General features: G+C 44.8%; 1 protein-coding gene across 5 annotated transcripts in view; it reads left to right on the forward strand.

Moving 5' to 3' along the window:
* The window catches only part of INPP4B (inositol polyphosphate-4-phosphatase type II B), a 3177224-nt gene that overhangs the window by 2015523 nt on the left and 1143998 nt on the right, over positions 1–17703 (forward strand). The window lies entirely within an intron of this gene.

The following is a 17703-nucleotide window of genomic DNA, read 5'->3' on the forward strand; positions in this document are numbered from 1 at the left end:
CTTCAAACCATTTTTAATGAGACACAACACTGATACAGTGAATTGGTGATTTTTGGAATGGAAGAATCTGGGGCACAAGGGGATAGAGTGCACTTGTGAGTTGTCCATTTTGGCTGCTTCACCGCCAGCCACACATTGAGGTGACAGCAGGGCGATAACACAATTAGCTGACATGATTTTATTTTTTATTGCAGCATGGCTCATAATTATACTTTGAATGTTTCTCTTTTCTTCATGGTTGTTCTTGCCCTGTATCTCCTCCCTTTTGTATTCTTTTTTCTCGATTCTTTACTGATTTATTTGTTTGATCCATTAACACAGACATATTGGACACCTGGTAGTGTATTATTATAACAGCTGAAGTGTCAGCCTTGAGAAAGTCCACAGGTCGAAGCACGTGTGTTTAGAAAAAGATGTGTGTATTGATGCTTTGTAAAAGTCTTATGTAACATAGGGAATCGTTTCCTTTTTATGTGTATAAATGGGCACAAATGGTTACTGATATTGTACGAATTTGTATAAGTGAAGGTACAAACTTGTGAGTTAAGGCAAACTAAGAAGTTTCTAATTGTTGGACTATAATTTGTTTTGATACATGTTCATTTTGTAAAAGTGCAAATTGCAAGACTGTAGTTTGTTATTTCAATACATTTACAAGTGATACACAAGAACTTGTCCTTTATTTTTGTACCAACATGATTGACGTATGGTTAGCGCAAAGTTGCTAGTTAGCAATCCATACCTGCTCAAATGTGTTAGGTCAAGGGTAGGACCTATCGTAACCAGCACTACGGCTTACGGGAATGAGATGTCTATTTTGTAATAACAAATTAGAGTCCACGCGCACTCACCATCGGAATATCCTAAATACAGCTAACACGTTGAACAGAATGGCCTGCTTCCTCTTTGGGTCAAATGCCTTGCCCCCAAAAGCAATTAGGTATGTATCAAACATTGTTTTCCGTTGCACCCACATAATTACAGGTTCAACAGTGGTGGGCTGAAAGGGCGGAGGGGACTGAATGGTCGCCGCCATAACTGAGAGCGGCAGGAAAAGATAATCCATGCACCAGAACAACCAGTCCCACAAGCACAACTCACAACAGGACAAAGGACACAGGTGCGGCTCCTCAGTAATGTTCACAGACAACCCTGCCTGTCGACTCCATGTTATGTATCACTCCATTTAACATATAGAAGGAAATATGGGAGCAAGCTCGCAATAAGAAGTTTGCAGAGTTGTAGCAAGTTCACTCCTTATCCCTCACGCAGTACTGCCACCAAGCTTTCGTTGGCTGATATGTCAGCGCACTGGTGTTGCAATGTCGTCAGACACCAGAAGGTGCTTTGCCCACCGAAATAGTCTTGCGGCACCAAACGCACCTTGTCCAGCAGGGTCCTCCCCGCTCATCGTCAAATGTTGTGGGAGTGAACGCGAACATGAAAGCATGACACGCAGAAGCACTGCGGTGTAATACACCTTTATTGGTAAGGCAGTTCACTGATATGGAGCCGTGCCGATCCATCCATTACCAAGCATCCTGCAATGGCCACTGCTCCCCCTGTGCCAGCCACGACCGAAGTTCATATCCCACAGTGATGGTTAACACAGCACGGGGAACACAACACCACCGTGAGATGAGGGACGCAGCACAGATACTCAACTTCAAAGGTCAAGAATCTCATCAGGTTTTGTGGGGGCAAAGGAAGACGTCATTGCAGGAGAGGAGTGTAGAGGTGGTGGAGAAAAGTGAGCAGGTGGGGTTGATAGAAGGTAATTTGCAAAGGCATTCTGAATGTTGGAAATATTTGAAGCAAAGCAGAGAGCTAGATCATTAGCCGAAAGAGTAGAGGAGATGGAGAGGGCTTAGGAGTTGAGAGCTTTTTGGAGGCATCTAGGTTGAGAGAATTGAGACGCAAAAAAGTGAAGTAGAAATCACATTTGGCCAGTCAAGAGCAGAAGAGTCATTTTGAAGAACAGTCGTGTTGGAGATCTGAGGAGTGTCTAGATCTTTGCCAAGTCTTTTCCTCATTACTGAGGTTGCGGATGGCAGGTGTAATCCAAGGCCGTGTAGGGGAGGGTTTAGGAGTGAATGTAGTAAGAGGAAGCGAGAGGAGAACGTGTTATGAGCTTCATTAAAGTTAGTGAAGCCTTTATCAGTGGATGGAATGGTGAATTTTCCATTAGAGGAGAGAGAGTGGTGTAGGTCAGAGAGGTAGATTGTGAATTTGGAGGAGGGAAACATGCTCTTGGTAATGGAAGGGGTAGATAGAGAGAGTGGGTTTGAAGTAAGAGTGGAGATTGAGGCAAAGATGTTAGAATCATCAGATGGAGAAGGAACAGTTTAGATATCAGAGATGAGAATAAGGTCAATGGAGTTATCATTTCAATGGGTGAGCAGAGAGTGGACAGCAGATAGCGGGTGGTTAAGGAAAAGAGTGGTAACTGCAGTGGATAGAGGAGCTGAGAGGGAAGGGAGGTTAAAGTCACCAGTGATAATGAGGTGATGATGGGGAGGTAGGAAGTCAATTAGTTGGGAGAAGTGGTCAATAAATTGACCAGCTCGACCAGATGGCAGAAAGAGAGATATAGTATTAAGGCCATAGGGAGCAGTGATTGTCGAGATAGTGTATTCGAAAGAGGGAGAAACAGAGGTAGACCGGAGAGTCCGAGAGTTAGGAAGCTTGAAAGATGCAAACATTCCTACACCATCATCCCTACCAGGGGGGGCCTGGTGAGTGGGTGAAGGTGTAGGCAGGGTCGTGAAGGGCAGCAAGGTTTGGAGAGTTTGAGGGAGAAATCCAGGTTTCTGTGATGTAATGAGGTCAAGAGAGGGAGAAAGAAGGAATTTGGATGTAAGGGAAGTATTGTTACAGACAGATTGTGCATTCCAAAGAGCAATAAAAAGAGTGAGATGTAGACGCATGCTGATGTTACGTCTGCAAAGTCAAAAGGCACTGGTGATAGATATGAGAAGAGGAAGTGTGATGAAAGTTAGGGTTGGAGGTTTTGTGAATAGAGTGAGAAGGTGAGTGAGAAGAGTGGTGGCGTCGAGGAAAAGAGATGATATGTAAAGGAAGAGAGTTGAAATGGTTTTGAGCAGAGGAGAATGAAGAATTAATCTAAGTAAACTGACTCTCAAAATTGTGGTACGTGTTTTGCTCTACGCTAGTGAATGAAGTTGCTAATTTGTGTTGGAAATATGAGTTGGCCTTTAAAACAAAGCAAAAACTCAACATAAGCGTTCTGGTTTGCTAATGTTTACTTTGCTTTTTTTCCTCAGCCACTGTGGGATCTGTGGATGTGGTTATGGCATCAGTGATATCATGTGTGTCAGTATTAGCAATGCATGGTGGAGGGCAAGTTATGATGGCTTTGCTTGCTATTACTAGCAATATAGGGAAGGTTCACCATAATGGCTCTTTAACTAAATATTTTTTTTCAATGAATTACAAAATGGGGTTTACAGGTTACCCATAACTGTGCAAAGCAAATCTTTTCGGTTCATTTTATTTTTAATGATGTACGCTAGCAATAAATGACCATGCCTAGTGATCAGTATGCCTGGAGCATGGACTTTAGCTTGGGCCCATGTCCAATGGAAACTGTGCTTGATGTATTGGATTCCGACATACCTGGGTTTCAGTACAACTAAAAACTGTGCTGTATTTCATAGTGCGAATACTAACAAAACTGTTTGTGAAAAGGCTAAAGTGTGTTATAGTATATTTTGTAGTGTGATGGACATAACCTTGGCATTGGCATTACCATTGTTTGTAGACATAGGTATTTCTTTTCAACTTGTTTCCAAATTGTTAGTGTGTTTGTCTGATGCCACAAAGTTACCTCTGTGAGAAAGAGACAGATTGAGGAAGACCATGAGGTTTACGCAGTCAAGTGTAGTCACCTGTTCTGAGATTCAACCCCTGGATGTGGTATTGGGGTTATGCCACAAAGCATCTCCCCCTTCCCTCCGTGGTATGAAAGGTTGCCTCTGATGAAATAGCAGATCTTGCAGGTGTGATGAATTCTGCCTGACCCTGGGAACCCACTGTGGGGTGGTCAAATGGACCTGGTGCCACCCTGGGCAAGTAGATGTTGGGCAGGGAAAAGATATACCATTAACCCCCAGATCTATCTCACTAGGCCCCAGCACTAAGGAAGGGGGCAGTCAGGGAGTTGCTCAAATTATTACCATGCCTATTGTAGAGAGGCAGATGTACACGTCATCTACAGAGGCCGCCCCCTCACCTCTGTCATATTGGAAGAACAGCAAGAAGGTACTGTGCATAACACTGGGTATAATCCCAATACTGCATCGAAGATATGAGAGACTTATGCGCTCGGACAACTTTATTGAAGGTACCCTCGAACTGAAGTGGTAGAAGGAAGTCTGCAGACACCACTGAACAAAGAAGAGCTGTAAGTGAAATCTGACAGGTGGGAAGTGACATCATAAAGAGAAGAGACGAGGAAGCACTGAAACGATATACAAATATTTAAAGAATGAAGATGTGACTGACGTGACAGAGTGAACATATATATATGCGAATACAAAGAAAACCATATATACTAAGAAGATAAGCAACCAGAGATGAGGTAGATGTATATACGCAGAAACGCAAGGTAGGTAAAACACATAGAAGCTTGCTAAATTTATTTAGCAGTCAGGTCAATAAGCCTTCTTCAGAAGGGAGCAATATATATTAATTGATTTAACAGTCAGTTCAATAAGCCTTCTGCAGAAGGCTTATTGAACTGACTGTTAAATTTATATTTGTTTAATCAAGAAACCTCGAGTGTGAGAGTTTGTTTGAATACTTGTCACTGTGCATTTCCTTGTAAAAACCCTACAGCTCACGTTGACCCCTCTTGAGATAAGCTCGGCTGCTCAGCCACACTACAACCTCGGCAGTAGAGACCTATACCAAAGGTAGGTTTCTATTGCCAGGAGGTCAAGGTTGCTGTAGTCTCCCAAAGGGAACTACACACAATCTTTCCTAACACGGACCAATCTAGTAACCTGGGTTTGCAACGGGACAATCTAACAAATCAGTGTTTATTGAGGCAGCTAGGGTTACTAAAGCACTTTTAAAAAAAGAGACAGAGCATGTCAGATGGTGTGGGAAACAGGAAGGGTATGATGAGGTAATGTAGGAGACGCAAGAGGAAAGAGAGCAGTTTGCCAATCATTGCACCATAGACCTCAAAGCAAAATGGCAAGAGCATGCTGGGGGATATGGATCTACGTGAAAACATGATAAAAGGACTGTGAATCCCATAACATCTATTTTTTTTTCTTTTAGCCCATTTGACTGCATACCTATGTGGGGGTGAGACCCCCCACAACCCACTCATATCCCCTGCATTTATTATCACCTTAAGCCTCCCGCCACACACATGTGTGTGTATATATATATATATATATATATATATATATATATATATATGCATTTAAAGATATATATATATATATATGCATTTAAAGATTGTATTAAATACATTTAAACTTTGGATTAAAGTGCTCTATAAATTCAATAAAATACAAATACAAATATGCAGTGAAATTCGGTTAAAAAATGTGACCTTATGGGATTTGCAGTGATGGTCTGTGGTGTAATGGGGCAATACCGGGGATACAACGCAGATCCCAGAAGGAGAGATCACTTGTTTGCTAGCCAGCCTGTGCTATAACCAAGACCCTGATGCAAGGCAGATGACCTGAGAAGCACAAAGATGTACTAGCCTGCATGGGGCTATATCCAAGACCTGGATGCATGTCTTTGTACCTTTAAAGATCAGGGCCTATAGATGGTGGCTGCTGGAATCTGTAGTAGGCAAATGTGACCCTTAGCTGATGGATGAGAATAACTTCTGTCTGAAGATCACACAGGGGGTGGCTGGAGAAATTACTGCTAATTGTTGTGGGTATCCACTAACATAAGGGGAAATCATAGATACTTGCTGGTAGATGTGCGCTTTTTCTAGGAATGCCCCAATAAGAAGATTTGAATTAAGGAGCAAAACATAGGAACCAAGAATGCATGCTGCAGTACTAGAACACCCTGTGGTAGTGAATGATTTGATGATAGCCAGCAGGGGGCATGATCCATGGAACTGTGTGTTTGTAGTGTAGGGAATAAGGCTTGGACTAGGATTCTAGGCCCTGTGACAAATCAAAGGAATGTGTCCCTTCTCTCCAAGGGGGAGCTCCTTCCTGTGAAGCTACGGGAGTGATACTGTCCCTGCAATACTCTCCCTAGGGGTAGAGGTAAGTGGGACCTCACTGGGAGAGACACCCCATTTGGGGACAAGGACTCCAGTTCCCTTGAGAAACTCAGTCAAGCTGACCATACTATGGCCTATATAGGATGCTTTAAAATCCCAGAAACCATCAAGTGTCAAGATTGGGATGAAGAAACTCCTTAATGATACCATTGTCTTATGAGAAAAAATGATGTCCCTTTAAATCAGAGCACCCAATCTACTAGGACGAGTACGTTGAAGAGCGTACATTGAGAGGGACGAACGGGAAGCAGGAGAGCGACTAATGCGAAGCAGGAGTCAGAGAGAGAGGATCGCATACGCAAGCTGGGGGAGACCCCAAGTTGCGTAACAGGATAAAAACCAGGAAACGTGCAAGTTTTAAACTCGCTTGCAATTGCTAGATGGGAATCCAGAATTTCAGTGAACCTGAAAGCCGAGAAGGCAGCAGGGCAGGAGCCCGGGAGAATCCACGGTGGACAGCCGGTCCTCACAACATCACTGGTACCACCAGCAACAGAGGGGCACACTGCATCCCGTAGATCACCGGGACACGGGGAGAGAACAAGGGAAAGCACAGAGACGGATTCCCAAGAGGAGACAGCATCATTGTTTCCTGAGCCGAGAGCCGGTCCCGGAGAAAGAAGACTTCTGGAAACGTTCTCCTTCAAGAACGAAGATAACAGGGAGAACAAGAATTACGGGAAGATTCATGAGAATCATTATATCGCACAGTTAACTCGTCACAATACAAATTATGAAACCGAACTAACCTTCAAACCAAGTAAATACAAAGATTGTCAAACATGAGATAAGGTTGTTCAAAGGCTGGTCAATGAGAAAGAGAACAAGTGGATGAAAATACCCTTGTTATCCTGTACAAGAAAAATATGGTATTAAAGAGAAAGAAATACATGGCCCTGAACCTAGATACTTAAGCCAGATACAAAAGCAAGTGATCCAGGATAAGCAGAACTGTTATAACATAAGAGTGAAAACCCAACAAATCCATTTCTCCTTAAAAGAACATGCTTAGGTCTATGACCAAAATCATGAAGCTAAAAAGAGAGAGCCAAATGAGATTCAAGGCAAAGAGAGAAAACTCAAGATCCCAAATGGGGAACTAAAGAGACTGATACAAGAGGTCACGAGAGACTGTTTACGGATTGTATATTAAAGACTGGCACTTGAAGAACCCTCAGGGAAAGGGAGTCATTCTCCTGACATAAATTAGCCTTTTCATAGTGGTAGGGTCAGTTAGGGTAGTTTCTGGACAGCAAACCTAGTTCTTTGGACACTCATGACTGACAAATGAGCACCTTAGTGCTTACTAACGTAAGATAGGCAGGGACCACCCATAGTTATAGGGAAACTCAGGCCTTATATAATTAATTTAGTAAAATATTGTACAGCATGCCCTCTGAGAGTCTGTGTCCTTCTTCTGACCCGCCACAGTGCTCATACTTAAGCCCCACATACTTGTTCCATTGCACCTCCATCCTGACACCATTAGGCAGAATAATTTCAGTCTTGAGCTTAGTTTCACCCCTGGATTCATTAAGCGATCATCCAACCCAATCTGTGAAAAAAATAAAGGTGTCTAAATAATTAGTTTTTGTTCTTATTGTTCTTTTGTTCTCAGCTATGACCAAACACATTGTATGAATACTATATTGGTGGCTGGGACAAAGTTTATTTATGCCGATGTTTGAGTGTATGTGTTTGCTGTATGTGTGTGTGTGTGTGTGTGTGTGTGTGTGTGTGCCATCTGTGTATATTTGTGTATGTGCACTTTTGCTTAAAAGTGTTGATTTTGTGTGTGTGTATTTGTGTAGTTTGTAATGCTGAGTGTGTTATGAGTATGGTTGTCAGTGCTGAATGAGTGTGTGTGTGTGGTTGCACATGCATTATCTCTATCCCTGGGCCTGTTCGGGGATATGCAGCTGGTCACTGTGTGTGTGGGTTGTGCATGCATTGCGCCATATCTGCAGGTTTTCCTGGAGTTATCTTTGCGTGAGGGTTCTACTGTGTTCCGTGTTCACCGCCAAAGTGGTCTAGGCTGTGGTTTTTGTGTCGGTCTGTGTAGTTGCAAATCCCTTGTTTATACCTGTGGACGGTGAAGGCAAATGTGTAATCTGTAGCACACATATAACTTTTGTGTCTAGACCTATGTCTCTATTTAGTTCATTTTGTAGAGTGTGTGCATATACCACAATGTGGTTTCTTGGCACTAATTCTGATGTGCTGAGATAGCCCATTGAAAGAACTGGCAAAGAGGTAGGATTTTAATTTAAGGTGGAAGACAGGGTAAGAGGAGATGGACCAGATTTCCATCTGATAGTAGTCCCAAAACAGTGCACACCCTGTACAAAAGTGAGAGGCCCTTAGGCTCATCAGAGTAGAGTGGCCAATTGCCATGGAAGGGAAGTCGCCTAACTTACCCTTGAGCATATTCTGGGCTGAGCTGAGGGGGCCTACTGTAACAAATAGCCAATAAAGTAAGCGGAGTGAGCATAACACAGTATCTAAACCCTCAGCACCAACAAAACCCTGAATTAAGTCTAAGGGACACCATGGGCCTCATTACAACCCAGGCGTTAAGGGTTTAACGGCGCCGTTAACCCTTACGCCTGATTACCATTTTAACGCCTGCTTTTAGCAGGCGCTAAAATGCAAGGCGCTAACCCGCCTTGGTGCTAATTACGGCACCGTAATTTACGGTGCCGTAATTGGCGCCTTCCCCACTCCCATTATGCCCTATGGGGCAAAAATGGGAATGGGGAAGGGTAAATGGGGAATGGGGATTTACCGCCCCACTCACCTTGGAATGGGGCGGTAAATCCGCCATCCACCATGGTGTAAACAGAGTTTACACCATGGTGGTAAAGTAGGGAACTTGCCGCCTGGGTTGTAATGAAGCCCCATCACTCTCCTCTGTACCTGGCTACTGGTAATGTTCCCTGGCAGTCTGTTAGTTCTTTCCCTATTACCATTGCCATTGACGGTCACTGTACCTAAGGAAAGAAAACCCTGCAAATGTTGCTAGGCTGGAAAACCTGATTTCACAATGCCCTCTCATTAACGAAAAAGTGCATGCCCCTGCATACTCCACATAAGAACTTGCTTCATTGGTTTACTAAATGAAGATGTATAGCTGCTGGTGCCTTAAACAGCCGCACACACACACCAGGAGCCGCAATGCTCGCGGGCACCTGAACAGAAAACGAACAGACCTCTCTCACCACATGTATTGTTATAGCAGCAACAAAGGCGATCGAAGTTCCCAAATGGCAGTAGGCCCTAATGAGGTCTTGGTGTGGCAATTGTGGTGAGTCCGAAGAAGAAGTTGGAGAGACTGTGGACATTTCTATATTCTTTTAATGACATTATAAAGAAAAGGCCTATCTTTCCCTATTGCTATAGGGATTTCCCCGCCTAACTAAAGAAACTAAAGGTGCTTGTCTGTCATCAGGAAGTCAAAAGTAAATGTCCTCAGTCCAAACCTAACTCTACCTGACCCTACCACTCATATGAACAACTAAAGTAGGCCAAAAGCCTTCTGGGCGGTTCCCTTTTTGCCTTCTCTCTTGCGGCTTTCTCTCAGGGTTTATCTTGGTCCAGATATATCTTCAATATACAAATGCCGCTCTTTTAAAATATATTTCTTATACTGGTCTCCTCTGACTATCTCTTGTGGTTTTATCTAGGAGTTCTTGCAGCTCCTCCCAACTGTTCTTGGCTTCTGGGTTCTTGACTTATAACAGTTCTACTCGAGAGATTCTCGCACACTCTTCCCTTTTATTTTATGTCTCTCGCGTTCTTGATGTTGCAGTGGTGTAACACAAGATCCACACTCTGGGCCGGCCTAGATTACCACGCTTCTGCAATATAGAGAACTGTGTTGCTGAAGGGGTATGCCACACACTGCACTAGGAGAAAGGTATAAAGATGTGTTTTAATGCAATATACAACACACTTTCTGAGAAAAATTGGCTAAAAAGCCACAGTGCTTGCTATTGTTGTGTAGGATAACACCAATCCAGAACATGCAAGTCACCAACAGTGCACATGAACATTAATGCTTTGCTATTAAAAATGCCATACCGCAATGAAATCATGTCCCATGTTCTCCTTGCACTACCCAGAGCCTGGCTGCACTTACTCAGAGCATTGCTGCCCTGTTTTCCCCTCCCCTCTCCCTTGCACTTCCCCCCCCTCCCTTTCCCCTTGCACTTTGCGTTCTCGCACTTGCACAATCTGATTGACTCAAGGCTTAGTAAGATCATTTGTTTTGTCCTCCCTCTGTTTTCCTTCCCATGTCTTGTCGTGCCTAAAAACACTTGTGTACAGGTGCGTTACATATGACTTTTCATATCATATAATTTTATCACAGATGCCCAGAAAAATATACAGTGCCACAGTAAGAAATGACTAGACTGGCAGAACCCAAATGCCTGTCTAGTCAGGTTATTACACTTAGCAGGACTGCTTTATCAGAAATGCCCAGTTAAAAAAAGTCATACCAAACTGAGGAATGACTAGACTGGCTGCACCAAAACACCTCTCTAGCCACTAATCCCACATATCATGCCTGCTTAGCATGGACATGGTTGAACATTATGATTTATTGCACAACCCCACCCCACCCCCACACATCCCTTCTCCCTCCCATCCCCTACCCCAACCTCCAAAATCAGCTATTTGGCCCAGAATTACCCCCACCTCCCTCTTCCTTGTCCCAGTGCTTACGTATGAGGCTCCTTGCCTCACTGGTAAGTACTGGGATGAGGAAGAGTGGGATGAGGAGTAATCAAGATTGTAGCTCAATCAGGCATTACCTTTATGTACCTCTACCTTATCCCAGTACTTGTGTATGAGGCATAGTGCCTCATACACAAGTACTGCCTCATACACAAGTACTAGGATGAGGAAGAATAGGGCTAGGTATAATGAATATTACCAATAAGTAATCAAGGCATTAAACACAAGTAGTGGTGCAGCACCATGGAGCTGACTGGGCTTCAGCACTCCCCCCTACCCCCACTGAAATTGTGGGCTATGTTGACTTCACCTGGCTGACCTACAGAGCAGTTGCCGGATGGAAAAGGACACAGATGTTAAACAGCACCTGGGTTTCGCTGTTAACAAGGGCCCAGCCCAGCAATTACTAATGTACAGCATTTCACTGTTAGTACCTGCATTCAAATGCCCATTTTTTTAAGCAATTGAGATGTGGGTTTAGTACTTGCATGCCAGGGGAGTGATTGGAAGGGTAGAGAGGGAGCAGGTGACCAGTCATTCTCACAGAAGTCCATAAGTGGGTGCTTTCAGACTTAAAGGAGAGAGTGAACTGCTTGTAACATTGGAGCTGCACTAGCATAGTCTCATTACAATGCGTAAAGAAGTTAGATGCCCCCACACAAATAAGTTTGCTCCTCCCCATCACGTGAAGTTAGCGCCTCTGCCAACATTTGAAGGGTTAGCCCCCCTGAAATGTAGGTTTTGTTGCACCCCTGAACATAAGCACACACACCATTCACCATATATATACACACGCACACTCAGCCATCCATATATTTAAGAGTGCACTCTTTCACCATACAGGCACACCCATGCAGCCAACCATACAATTAAGTCTGCACCCTTCCCCATATAGGCACACCCAGGCAGCCACCCATACATTTAAGTGTGCAACCTTTCACCGTACAGGCACACCCAGCCACCCATATTTTTGTGTGCACCCTTTCACCATACCCTCACAAAGTCACCTGTACAGTTAAGTGTGGAGGCACACCAAGGCAGCCACCCATACATTTAAATGTGCTTCCTTTTACCGTACACACACAAATTCATAGCCAGCCACCCATACATTTGTGTGCACTCTTTCACCATACACTCGCACATGCACACGTCATTGGGTTGAGGGGAGCCATAATACTTCAAAAATAAATTGTTTGTTTTTGTAGTCCCTCTGACTTCATAAAGAAATTATTTCCGTTAAGGACTGAACCATAACGGAAATAATTAATTTATGAAGGCAGAGTGACTTCAAAAAGAAACTATTAACATTTTTTTTCCTTTCGTTTTTTACTCCCAAGTGGGGCCCCTTCACAGAACATGTGGTTGCTTTGAAATCTTAATTCACAACACTTACTACACTTTTTAGTGAGTGATCTCCCCATTCTTCAACAATTATTTCTGTTGTCTTTTTCCCTATTTCCCAGGGTATTGTTTTCCAATTTCTCCCAGTTTCACATTGTCTTATTTATTTATTTATTTTATTTTATTTATTTGAATTTGTAAAGCGCCAAACGGCCCTGGGGCATCGTGGCGCTATTAAGAAGGCTTGCTTAGTTACAAAGGTACATACATACATATTGCTTATAACAGTTACAATAAATACTTGACAGAGACTAATAGAGTGGTGTGCAAGTATATAGTGCCAACCCTGTCTTATAAGGCGGCAGCTATATAAGTTGCAGGTCAATATAGGTAAGCAAGAGCATGGTGCCAGCCACATGTTGCGTGGCGGCAGCTCCAAACATTTGCTTGTCCAGGTTAGTGTGTATGTAAATGGTGCCAGCCCTGAGTTACGGGCGGCAGCAACACTTATTCACGTGGTCATAGTTAAAGGTAAATGTGTGGTGCTAGCACAGAGGTACAACATTAGTGCAAGGTTAGTGTCAACATGTATTAGCATGGGACCAATCCCATAAATAGGGTGGCAGGTGCATACTAGGTACATATGTCAGAAATCTACGGGCAATAACGTGGAGCAGATCTTAGAAGAGGTGGGTAGCTGGATTTCTGGATGCAACTAAGACTGCTTAAGATGGTGAAGGTATCAGCAAGCTTTGTCCCAAGGTGGCATAAGGAACATCACGTAAGTCCGGTGTGAATATCTGTGGGCCTTCTGGGCGAAGCAGTGTGTCCGCACTAGGCGCTCGTTCTGTAAGTCCGGTGTGATTATCTGTGGGGCTTCTGGGGCAGCTCTATGATACGGGGCCGACGAGGGGCCGGGTATATAGTATGGGAGTGCAGGTGTGGAGCTGTCTTAGTTGATTAGCACAGCTAGATTAGTGGGAGGCAATAGGGAAGCAGCGCACCGCCGTGTGCATGCTCCAGGACGCAGAGCTGGCTCCTCCAAGAAGCTCTTAGCTTAGGCGGTCCCTCACGATGGGCCCCCTCCGGATGCGCTTCAAGCACCCTCAGCAGTCCGTTAGCAGTTGTGCGCGGCAACCCCATCCTCCCGCCCGCTGTCCCCACTGTGTACCTTGAGGGGGGGCGTCCGCCGAGGGGGATAGGCACCGGGTGGAAGCCGCAGCTACCTCCATGTCTATCCAAATATGCAGCTCTTCGGGAGAGCCTCCGTGGGGGTGGGCGCTCCGTTCCACTGTTGGTAGGTCCTCTCTGTGGGGGTCTCTCCAGAGCTGCTCGCGGATAGTATCACGAGCGGATGCATCCGGACTCCAAGGTAGTCGATCGGGGGCTCTGGTGCCTCCGAGGTCGCCGGCAGTCGAGCTCCTTCAATGAGGGAGGCGAGCAAGGCGAGAGCGCCGCCTCCAGTATAACACAGAACACCCTCCAGGGCACACTGCAGGATCAGTGACTCCCGGGGCCCAGAGCTAGCTTCCAGGCGGCCAGGAGATGGGATCATTCGTCCTCCGCAATCGGCCCTGTCCCGGGTTACCAACTGAAGGGACTGGCGCCACCAGGCGTCACGGCGCGGGCATCGCACCTCTGAGATGGCGGCCTCCTCTTCTGGCGAGTGGGAGCTGCTTGTTCTGCAGCGTTTATGGGGTAAGCTGCTTCGATTTCCCTCTTAACTTGTCCCGGCGATGCCTGACACCTTATGCTGCAAAGGCATAGCGGTTTTGGTTGTTTTCGGGCTAGGCAAACTCCCGAATTTTGCCAAAATGCAGGTGATAAGTGGGGAGATGAGCCTTCAGGCTCCCATGCAGCCTGCGCCCCCTTATTCATCACGTTCTTTACTCTTTCCTCATATGTTCAGAGTTAGGATAACACTTGTGTATAAACCAGCTTAATCCTTCATGTAGAAGATTGGAATTTTGGTTTTCCTCCCACTAAACCAAGCTCTGGAGTATTGTTCCTGGCCTGGGCACCCTGCTATATTAATGAACAATTTCATCCTGCTCTTCACTATCAGGCCACATTCTACTGAATACTTTGCAAACAGGTTTTCCTTATAGTGCCTCCGCATACAATTCAGCTCCTAGTCTGGTGCTGTCCGCTGCTGAAGATGTCTTCAGTGGATCATAATGTAGGATGATGAACTGCACATTCACTAGCTAGAGATGGAAGTATTCATTTGTACAGGTATCTCGCTGATCCCAAATGTGCAGTGCAGTAAAGATCACCCATTCCAGCACCCACCACTTCCCAAGCCAAATTCTTATTCTGTCACCTGTAGGTTCAGGTGTCCATGTCGCACTCCGGGTGCTGGCCTGCTGGAAATGTGTCCCACTGGTCTCAGTGGCAAGCAAAATTCTTACCCTCAATGCCTGGTCACTGCCACCCCTCTCATCTCACCAACATCTTCAGGCTGCCCATACTTTGGAAAATATTCCCAATTTATCAATGGAAAAGTACTTGCACACTAATATTTCTCATTTTTAGACCTGTATGTATACATCAATAAACACAGGCGAACAATCTGAATGATGAAAACAACCTTGTCACCGTTCTATATACATTGAGAAATTAAATTGATGGTGCATGTCTATATCTCATAGATTACACGTGATCTGTAAGACATCAAGAGAATTGAAAAAGACCGCCTTTAAATATACTTAGATCTATGTGCGTATGTCACACTCTTAAAAGCACCATTGTGGAACGCTGCCCTTGTCCCCCTACACCCCATTTTCTGACCGCCACCCCCTTACTGAAGCCCTGCACCATCCCAACAACCCACCATCCCAATTACCCCTGTACCATCCCTTACCTGTGATGATGGTCTAGTGGCTGCCAAGAAGGAAGCATGGCACATTCCTTTACATCAGCATCCCCACTACACTCTTGGTCTTAACCCAGGCAGCCTCCGGACTGCCAACAACTTCCATAGAATGCACAGTCCATCGGAAAACAAACACCTCACAAAAAATACAAATGGGGAGACATGTACACACAAACAAAACCTTGTTCAGCTGCGATCACTTTGAAAAGGAGAGACAAGGTCGTTCCCTTTCAATCTTCTTTCATGGATCAGAAATTAGACTAATGTTAACTCATAGAAAAACTTATATTTAAGTTCAGGATGGTTAACTCATTATTTCAGGTCCCAACACAACCGTAGGTGTCCCTTATCATGGGAAGAGACAAGATGCTTGTATTTCCTTGTAGTCCAACGCAGATCAGGCTTTAGAGTTCCCACAACCTCCCAGTTTGAGACCCTCTGGTTCTTTCAACCTTGTCACTCTTTTCCTCATTCTTGGGCTTCAGGGTTTCCTGCATCCCTTTCTCCCTCACAATTACTCAGATTTGAGGGATTTCCCACATCCTCTTTCTCTTTCCATGTCCGTCTCTCAGGACTAAGGATTTCATGCATCATGTTTTCTCCCCCCTCTGCTGAGGGTCTGCCTTGGGGAACCAGGCACACTCATAAGGAATGATTTGTTGCCTTCTGAGTCCATATAATCTGGGATGTGTGTTGATTTTCAAGAGCCTGTGATTGTCCTTTCCTAAATCTCTATCTAGGTTGACCCTGGCCTTCCTCAACACTGCACCACTCATGTGTACCGCCATAAACCCTGTGTCCAGCCTGGTATCTAGTCTTTTCATTGAATGCCAAAGCATTGAATGCCTTACCATACAAAAAAATGCATTAAAAAAAGCATTGAATGCATTTTTTCAATGGTAAAGGGTTTATTTTAATTATAATGGTTTTTTGAGGATAAAAAAGGGGGTCTGTGGGGGACCCCCATTAAAAAAAAAAATGAAGAAAAAAAAGGCATTCAATGCTTTCTGTTCGATGGTAAGGCATTCGATGCGTTGGCATTTGATGCAAAGATTATAAACCGCCCAGCCCCTTTGGCGCTGGGCCTTTCCCTTATCCTCTGCCTTGGGCCCAAAGAGCCTCCTCAAACCTTCCTTCCTACTTTGTCTCTCTGTTCTTCTTTAACTTATACCACCTAACCTGATATCCACTGGTCCTCTTCTCACCACCTCCTTCTGATAGTATCCCGCTTTCTGCCTTGTCTTACTCTCTCACCTCATCCTGTCTTACTCTCTCACATTCACCACTCTCCTCCTGATATTCACCCACTTCTCCTGTATCTTCTCCTTCCAATTACTTCAGCTGTTTACCTACACCACCTCCTGATGTTCTTCCAACGCATCCAAATTTTATTCTTCTACCTCCTTCTGCATGTTCTACAATCTCCTTATCTCCTGCTCAACGGATCCTCCTTTTTCCCACTATTGCCCACCCCCTCTGCTTTTCTCATTTTCTTTGTGTTCATCTTACTAACTACGTGCCACCAACTTTTCCTCTTCTTCGACCTTCTCCTTCACTCAAAACTCCTACTTCTCCTCTACAGTCTCTTCTCTGTTTCCAGGCTCTTTTTTTCTCCACCATTTCTAAAGCCTCTCTAGTAACTCCTTCTCCAAACACCCAATTGAGAGCCAGGGTTTATATAGCCCTGTAACCTCTTCCCCGGATGAGCCTCTGTCTGAGGGTGCACACCTGTGATCCCAAATTGGTGAGGAACAGGGTTGGCTGTGGTTAATAACCCCAACTGGGATATTTAAGTGACTAGCGAGGTCGGCCAACTCTTTAAAGGGCTGGCTTACCATCTTTGATTTCACACTAGTCATTGCAGCAGTCTGCAGGAAGCCGCCGACGCAGGCATGTTTTGTATCACTCAGTCCAATATCTGAAATTGCCAATAAGCAGGTGGTATATGTTTTAAGCTGATCCCGGGTTCCTAGAAATAGCTTTGTTCACAGCGAGAGCTAGTGGTACTGTATGAGGCATCTGTAGTCTGCCACAAACTCTCTCTGTGGGCTACACAGGAGTTTGTAATTAATTCCTGTGATTTGCATGAGTCTACAAGTGAGGTTGCACAGAACTCTGCAGGGCACCTCTGATGTCAGTGCAGTCCCCTATGCGGGACAGGTTTTCTTTGTAGCATGTGCTGTAGGTTGTCTGGAGCTGTGGTAGGTGGCCCTGCGGCCGTGGGTCAGCAGGAAAGGGCTGGGTTGGTGTCCCTTCCTAAGCAGGTTGGCTCTTGAAGGGGACTTAAAGGCCATTGTCCTCAAGGCATTCACGGTCACCGTCTCCTGTCTTTTGGAGGGGGCTAAGTGGGAGGGACTAAGGAATCCTCCTCGCACACCCACTCCAGAAGCCCCCATAATCAGGCAGTGGACTTTTTCACACTAAACAAATTTAATAACCTATGGCCACCAGATGGGAGAGG

Source organism: Ambystoma mexicanum, chromosome 6q (assembly GCF_040938575.1).
Source record: "Ambystoma mexicanum isolate Mex_15411 chromosome 6q, UKY_AmexF1_1, whole genome shotgun sequence".
Taxonomy (NCBI): Eukaryota; Metazoa; Chordata; class Amphibia; order Caudata; family Ambystomatidae; genus Ambystoma; species Ambystoma mexicanum.